Source organism: Harpegnathos saltator, unplaced genomic scaffold, assembly GCF_003227715.2.
Source record: "Harpegnathos saltator strain DR-91 unplaced genomic scaffold, Hsal_v8.6 scaffold83, whole genome shotgun sequence".
In the NCBI taxonomy this organism is placed as follows: domain Eukaryota; kingdom Metazoa; phylum Arthropoda; class Insecta; order Hymenoptera; family Formicidae; genus Harpegnathos; species Harpegnathos saltator.
In genome coordinates, this window is record NW_020230682.1 from 523,222 (window position 1) to 531,831 (window position 8,610).

Sequence of the window (8,610 nt, forward strand, 5' to 3'; positions counted from 1 at the left end):
CTTTGTGGAAAAGAGAAAGATAAGACTACAGATTTTAGTAATGGATGAAGCAAATGCGGTAATTAAAACACAAATCTAGAGATTTGCAAAAAAAGATAAAACGAAAGAAGATTGCTAATAATTAATAGCATAAGCCGACAAAGAAAAATTAGAAGGTAAGAGAAATTAAGAAAAGGAGAAGAAAGGAAGAAGAGAAGGGAAAGCGCTGACAATTAGTAATTGGCAAAACAGAAATTAACACGTTGACTGCCACGGAATTTTTCACGATTCCGGTCTAAAGAGCCAATTTGATTTAATCATGTTATATTATTAAAAACTTTAATAATAGTACATAGTAATAATCAAAAAGCTTAAAAAATGTTTTTTTTTAAAAAACATTTTTTGTTCTCTTTCCTGAGGCCATCTATTCATATTTACACTGTTATGCTACGAGTTTTCTCGTAGCTGTACAAATATGGCAAGTAATGAAGGGACGAGATAACTCGTAGTTAGGCGTCCTGGGCAAGTAAACAACCTACGAGATATCTCGTAGTTGGCAGTCAACGTGTTAATTAATAAGAGTACTTAGCAAAAAAAGCAAACATAAAATCGAAAGAATAATGCTGATAATTAATAGTATAAGCCGACAAAAAAAAATTAAAAGGTAAGAGAAATGAAGAAAAAGAGAAGAAAGGGAGAAGAGAAGAGTAGAACGCTGACAATTTATTAATCAACAACATTTACTAAGGAAAAACAATTTTTTGCTAACAGACGAGAAAGAGAGGGAGAAATACAGGAGAAAAAGACAGAGTAGAGGGAAGCGCCAATAATTAATAATTAGTAGCGCACACCGAGAGCACAAATCTGCCGAGCAAAAGAAGAAGAGACAGGAAGAGAATAGCAAAAATACACACGGAGCGTTACTATCGCTAATGAATAACACAAATCAAGAAAGAAAAATCACCAAAACAAAAGACAGAGAGAGAGAGAGAGAGAGAGAGAGAGAGAGAGAAAGAGAGGGGGGGGGGAAACAAGAGGAAAAAAAACAGAAACAAGATGAAGAAACAAGGGAAGAAAACCCGCGCGTGTATCTTCAGCAAAGCGTCGTCGTTCACAGCACGAGGCGTCACAGCGGCGGTCTCGCTGGCCACAGCTGGCGATTGATTCAAACTTAATCAGGCGCTGTCACTGGCGATCAAGCCAAGCGAGATCAATGAGTCGGTTCAATCGCGAAGAGAGCAACGAAGGACAAACCGCGCGTACGCGCGCGCGCGATGTCTGCCGATTCGGCCGCAAAGAACGTTTCTCACCGTTGTCTCCTTCGCCGGACGACGAGAGCGATGTGATCAATCAGGCTCGCCAGCGCCGAGAGCGAAATCGAACCGCGGTCAGCCGATCACCTGGCGAACGCGTTCGCTCGCTCGCTCGCTCGCTCGCGTCGTTACACTTTCGCCGCGGCGAACACGTGGAAAGCGCGCACGTTCACTTTTAACCGCGGTCGTCGAGTAGCCGGCTCAACGGCGTGCCGCTGACTTCCTCTTATCCGCTTATCTCCCCCTCTCCCCTCCCCCCACCCCGCGCCCCGCCCGCCGCGAGGATTAGCGGCGTATTATCCTCGGTGTGTCGCACCTGTGCGCCGCGTCTCGCTCAGCGAGAGCTCCGGGGCTTCTCGTGCTGATGGCTCGACAGTTGCGGACAGCGTCCTGCTGCGAGGAACTCTCGATCGGAAGTGTTGTCGCGTCAGCCAACGCTTCGGCATCCTCGACGACGGCTGGAAGAAGAAGGGAAAAAGGAGAAATATTTCTCTCGTACCTCGCTGGCTGTCGTTCGCGCCGCTGCGCTTACGTCACGCGACTGAGGAAAGATAGCGCAATGATTTGACCCTTTGTATCCTGAATTATCAAGGAGCTCGTTAAACTTTTGGATAATTAGACAGTTTTTGGTGATTTATAAACATGAGGAAGGGAAAATAAATTTGATAATAATTTAGTGATTGAATTTTAACACTTTGCCGGCCGCTTACTTCTCGCATCGCCTTTACGCTGCCGCCGGCGAATTTCGCGCGGGCTCTACTGCTCGCCGACGGTGATATTAAAACAGAAGCATAGTGGAAACATTGTTGCCACGCTGAACCGAAGTCACGCGTACATGACAGCGGCCGATAACCGTTGGCGAGCAAAAGTCACGCGTACGTGACAGCGGCCGATAACCGTTGGCGAGCAAAAGTCACGCGTACGTGACAGCGGCCGGCGAAGTGTTAAGGTACTTGTAGAGAGAGAGAGAGAGAGAGAGAGAGAGAGAGAGAGAAAGAGAGAGAGAGAGAGAGAGAGAGATGTCGGCAGGATACAAAAGATTGAACGGAAGAGGAGAGAAAATCGGCGATTGTCGCGCGACCTCCTCGTCGCCCGCGGCGGCTGAGCCGGAAGATAAGACTTCGGGAGGCTCATTCGCGGCTTTTTAATTGAGATAATTAGACTCTGCCCGGAGCGGGAGCGAAACCGCTCGTTCGCGCTTGTTTGCTCGTTGCGATTTTCCGTTCTCGTCGCCCGACGGAAATTGGTCTCGAGAAAGATCGAGTTCAAACTTTGGCTCGGTTGATTTGTTACTTTCGAGACTTGGGTCGTGCGGTTCGCCGTATCAGTTATAGCTGAAAATGTCGACTGATCTATTGGGTGTGCAAATTAATTCGGTGCCGTTGCATTTAACGTCTTGTAACTCCGGTTCAAATTAAAATTTTTTCCCGTTCCATGCTGATTTGAAAGCGCCAATCTTGAGCTTTAAAAAGCGCTGTAACAGTTGACGGCCCTGCCGATATCACTGCATTCCTAATCTCACTGCATTGCTTTCGCATTTGAATTGAGAAAAATGCTGCTGAAGCTACGGAAATGATTTGTTCCGCTCTGGGTAAAGACACTCTGACGTGCACAAAAATGGTACCTGAAGTTTCGAAACGGAGATTTTGATTTTTCAGATCGAGAACGTCCAGGCTAACCAAAATATTTGAAGACGAAGAACTCGAGCGACTGTTAAATGAAAACTCTGCTTAAACTCAACAGGAGCTTGCGCTACAACTGGAAGTCACCCGTCAATGCATATCCCATCTACTTCAACTCGAAAAAATCTAAAAGGAGGGTAGATGGATCCCACATAATCTCAAAACTCGGAAAACAACCAGCAAAGATTCGACACGACTATGTCTTTGCTGACCCAATTTAAAAGAAAGGATTTTTTACACAAAATCATTACGGGTGATGAAAAATGGATATTGTATGACAACCCTAAACGCAGAAAATTATGAGTAGATCCCGGCCAACCGTCGACATCAACGCCAAAGCCCAATATTCACGCAAGAAAAATTCTGCCGTACATTTGGTGGGACATGAAGGGTGTAGTTTATTAAGAGTTGCTGAATCTTGACCAGACTATTAATGCAGACTATTGCCAACAGCAAGTTATCTGTTTAAGCGACGCTCTGAGGCAAAGGAGACCTTCTACCGGCGACGGAACTAGGCAAGTGATTTTGCAGCACAATAACACTCGACCGCAAAACAGACGAATGGTCTCATCTAATACATTGAGCTAGCAAATTCTCCCTCATGCAGCTTACTCGCCATATCTAGTTTCGTCGGATTACCACTTTTCAGTAGCTTTAACTTTTTGAAACAGTTGACGAAGTCCGAAAAAGCATTGACTTTATTAAATCAAAACCGCCAAGTTTCTTTCGCGAGGGCATTCATCAGCTGTCCAATAGGCGGAACAAAGTCATCGAAAATAATGGAAATGATTTCGAACATTAAGCTTGTACCTGACTTTTTGTAAATAAACTTTGAATTTCATGAAAAAAGGCATCGAATTAATTTACACAGCTAAAAGTTGAGCGATTGAGCAAAGGGTGATCCTTCTTCAGGGGCGATTTATTGGCTCGCTCGTGACTCCCGACGACGCGGAAAGTCCCATCGATCAATCGTAAGGATAAAGTCCACGACTCGTCCATGGGAACGGTTTCTACGCGTGCCAAGCAGTCTCATTGGTAACGGTTACCAGCGGCGTTCTACTTTGTGCACATACACGTGCACGCACACGCGCGCACCGTCGCGATCGTAAAACCGCTCCAAATGTGCTGCTGAATATCGATTAATCCGCCGAAGGGCATAGCGACTTTTGTCACGCGAAACGAGCGGGATTCCCCGGCGGGCCCGGCTAAAATGTAACACTTCGCGCGCCCTCTATGCCAGGAAATCCACATTTCGAAGCTCGGATACTGCGACAATTTCCCGAGAAAAAATCGTAACATCGAAGTTTGAAAAGCTTTCGAGGACGATGTCCTGGAATGTACAATCGTTCCGAGAAAGGACTTCACCCGGAAGCGGCACACGCAGATGCATTAATGTCTACCCGTTATATTAATTCACCAGAGTGTATACAACCAGGCGATTCCGATAAAATTGTCTTTCGGGAGCTTGCCTCGGTGTTCGGAATTCTTCAAGAACTCTCAAATTTCGGTATACTTCTTTTCCAGGACAAGGCCTGTCCATCGAAGTGTCCAGCACACGTTAAAAGAACGTCCGAGCGGTCGACGAACTCTCGATTGTTGTATCAAGCAAATATTTACGTTGACCGACAGCTCTAGGTGTGAATTTCGAAATTTCCTACCGTCTTCGTCACGTGTCGAGCGATGCTGCAATTTATTTTTGCACACGCTGGCAAAGCCGTTTATGCACACGATACGACGCAGACGACGCACGGAAAGAGGAATATTTAGCCGCTAAGGTTTTCCAACTTTTACACGCTTGAGCAGCACCGCAATATCAGCAAACACACTAGCAAAAAACTGACTACTAGGAAGTACTAAAAGGGGTCACTCAAAGGGTCTAGCAAGAGGTAAACAACGTTCACACATTCCACGCGCGCAAGAAATACGTGAGGAAGAATGAAAGAAACGGACGTAGCGAGACTTCGCGCGGCGCGACGTTTCGCCGCGACGTCATCGGCACTTCTGCAGCCCTGAAGAGCGACGAAGCGTTTCGACACGTGCGAGACACCGCTGACGTTATCATCCTCGCGCACGAAGCGGTGAATCACCGGCGTCGCGTATTGGCCGCTCACTCTTCCCAGCGCGATCCAATATTTTCGTTTTATCAACAAGCCGCGCCGGAAGCGTCAAACCGGAGCGCTCTTGGCGGAGCGAGTGAGAGAAAGACAGAGGGAGAGACAGGGACGAAAAGAGAGCGTGCTCCGTTCCAGCCGGAACAGCCGTTCGCGTCCGGATTAATTAATCTCCAAAGTCCCTTACACGGACGTCGTCCCACACACACACACACACACACACACACACACACGCATCCTCGCACACTCACACACTCGTGGCGTTGGACCGCAGTATCTCTGCGCATTGCGTCCGTTTCGGACGCATTGGCGTCTCTCTCCCTCGTCCTCTTTCTTTCCACTACCCTCTCTCTCTCTCTCTCTCTCTCTCTCTCTCTCTCTCTCTCTCTCTCTCTCTCTCTCTCTCTCTCTCTCTCTCTCTCTCTCTTCCTCTTTGTCCGCTCCTCTCCTCCTCGCTCCCTCGCGAACACGACACCGTGTCGATCTAATCACCCCCTGATCGGGCGGCGAGGTGAATCACGCTACGTTCATCAATGAACATCAATGAACGTTCACCAATTACACACTGCCAACCGCACGGTCAAGACGCAAAGGCGCGCGTCGCGTCACGGCGACAACGACAACGACAACAGCGTCGGCGACAAAGCCGACGACGCCTACCTCGGCTGCCGCGCGAAGTCCGCGGCGGGGAACAGCGCGATACGATGTGTCGCCGCGACGGTCCGCGGCTGTCTGACTTTCGATTAATCGGCCGATCGCGTCGGGTCGGCACGCCGACGCTGCTCGCCCTCTCTCTCTCTCTCTCTCTCTCTCTCTCTCTCTCTCTCTCACTCGCTTGGCGGAGGGGCAACCCCCGCCGAACTGGCAGCGCGCGAGGGAGCGTGTATCCGTTCTCCGGCGCTCAGCCCCACCGGGGGTGCGCCGCACGCCACCCCTGGTCCCGCCGCTCGGACGGACGGGCGCCCTCGACTGCGGGTCTCCTCGCTTTCCTTCCACACCCTCTTTCGCAGGGTTCCACCGCGCCGAGCAGGAAATCTTGAAGAGGAGGGGGCGGGGGGTTGAAACGTTTGTCGCACCCTACATTTCGGAGCGTACGAGGCACTTCAGGAGGGCTCCCGCCTGGCGATCGATCACTTTCACCTACGCTCGGGTCTTCGGGGTTGATTTCTGTGGAGGTGTTGGGGCGCTTCTCGACCGATCGAGCTTCGCGGCGAAATGTCTCGCGAAAGTGGGTGGCTGGGTCTCTCGAGGTTAGGCGGAATTTCAGCTCGAGCCTCGGCTCAAGCAGTGAAACTTGAACGGCAGATGAATCGGCCAGTCACGCCTAAGAAGTGGCGAGAACGTGGGCTGTCATCGTGCGGAGATTCCCCATCGTGCTTGAGTCTCACTGCTTGCGTCCTCCTGGCTGTATCGCAATCCTTATCCCTAACTGATATGGTCAAACTAGGGTCAAGGAGTTTGACCCTATTGTCAAGCTGAGCCGAGCGAGAAATGATGACCCTATCTGTGTTATGGATTCAGGCGCGGCAAGAGTAAAACTCTTTCCTCAGAACTTGCAAAGTTTCTCGCTTCTTTCCACGTATAGTCGACACGCTGCTTTCTCTTGTACTTTAAAAGTCGTTATCAGTTCGAAGAGCAAAGTCTGCGACCAACTTCGCAAACGCGTCTGGAAATGTCCATATCGAGGCAACGATAAGTCAGAGACCTGGTTTGTTGTTGTTAATATCAGAAAAGAAGAGTTTTACTGGTTTTTATCACCAACAATGTGACCAGCAACCTGGCCGGTTGATCATCGCCAACATCGGAAAGGAAAAACAAGCCTGAGGCAAGGGCATCAACGGACCGCTTCAGCTCCTATACAGCACAAAAGTTGCAGCAACATTGCTACAATATTGCAACATTATTGCAGCAATGTTGCCGCAACTTTCTCTGCCATATGGGCTGCTGCCTGCCTTCCTTTCGAGACGACTGGAATTTCTGGCTCACCCTGTACGAGACGACGGTTGAGATACCGCGGTCCTATATCGATCCGCTGCGCAACCATCGTCGGTCGACCCGACGACGAATCGCGCGGTTTACCTTCGCGCGTGCAACAAGCTCCGTGTTTCCTCGCGGCCGCTTTGTCACGCTCCGCCGCGTCGCATCCACCGCGAGTTCACCTGGAGCAGTAACTCCGTGCGCAGCGGCGAAACGGAGATCTCTGCGCGGAGAATGCGACAGCGAGCGCGAAAGCGAGAGCGAAAGTGGCAAGACGGAGAAAAGGAGAGAGGAAGAAGGGACGGTGTGGCGCACGTGCGATCGCACGTGCCGACAGCCCGGTGAGAGACGCGGAACCGGATCATCCCGGTCGCCGTCTACGGCCTCTCGCGATTCCGCCGAACTCGCGTGGCGCGACCCCTTTACCTCCTTTTACAGAGATACGCCGACCTTCGACCGCGTTACGTAACAACTCGCGGCAACTAAATTTAGATTGGCACTTGCCGAAACAGGCGATGAAGTTACGGATTAACAGGCAGGTCAACGAGAGACAGAGAAAGAAAGAAAGAAAGAAGGAGAGAGAGAGAGAGAGAGAGAGAGAGAGAATAAATCAAAGTTTTATTATTATTATTATTATTATTGCATTCTGTTGTGCAATATTCTATATTGTTGTACAGAGAAAGAAAGACAGAGAAAGAGAGAGAGAATAAATCAGTTTTATTATTGTTATTTTATTCCATATTGTTGCTGCTTCTTTTATATTCCTTCTTTATATATCCTTCTTTTATATTTATTTTTATTATCATTGTATTTTATACAGAGAGAGAGAGAGAGAGAGAGAGAGAGAGATAGAGAGAGAGAGAGAGAGAGAGAGAGAATAAACTAGTTTTATTATTCTATTCTATATTGTTGCTACGTTCTTTCTTTCTTTGCAATAATTTTTATTACCGTTTTATTTTAAACAGAGAAAGAGGAAGAGAAAAATTACAGTTCCATTGTTGTCTTTTTTCTTTAAATTGTTACTGCACATTTTTTTTCTCTCTATTTTTCCTTTCTATAATAGTTATTGTTATTATATTTTTGAGAATCTTAGCAGAAATGCCGAGCGTCATTATTTATATCACATTTTTTAATTCTCACTATGATACTTTGTGACACTCAGTGTGATATAACTTTGTTACCCAGTTGGCCACACCCAAAGCCTCGTTTCTTGAATCGCTTGCATCTCGGTGACTATCGATTGCTCGATAGTTCTCGCTAAGAAAATGACGTCAATTCTCATAATAAAAGAGAAAAAGGACGCCGCGTATATACAGCGGATGTGAATTGCCGGGCATCTCGCATGTCTAATGGGAGAAAGTCGCGCTCTTTCATCCTAAGTCGGAAATATAAAACATTACCTATTGCGTATTTACGTTGGAAAGTTGAGTATTCCTTCTGCTGTATTATTGTTATTCTCCTGTTTCTCTCGCGCAGGCCTTGAGATAACAGCTGAATAATCCGGTCGTAAAATCAAGCGCGCGTCGGACTCCGGCCGACCGGCCTATC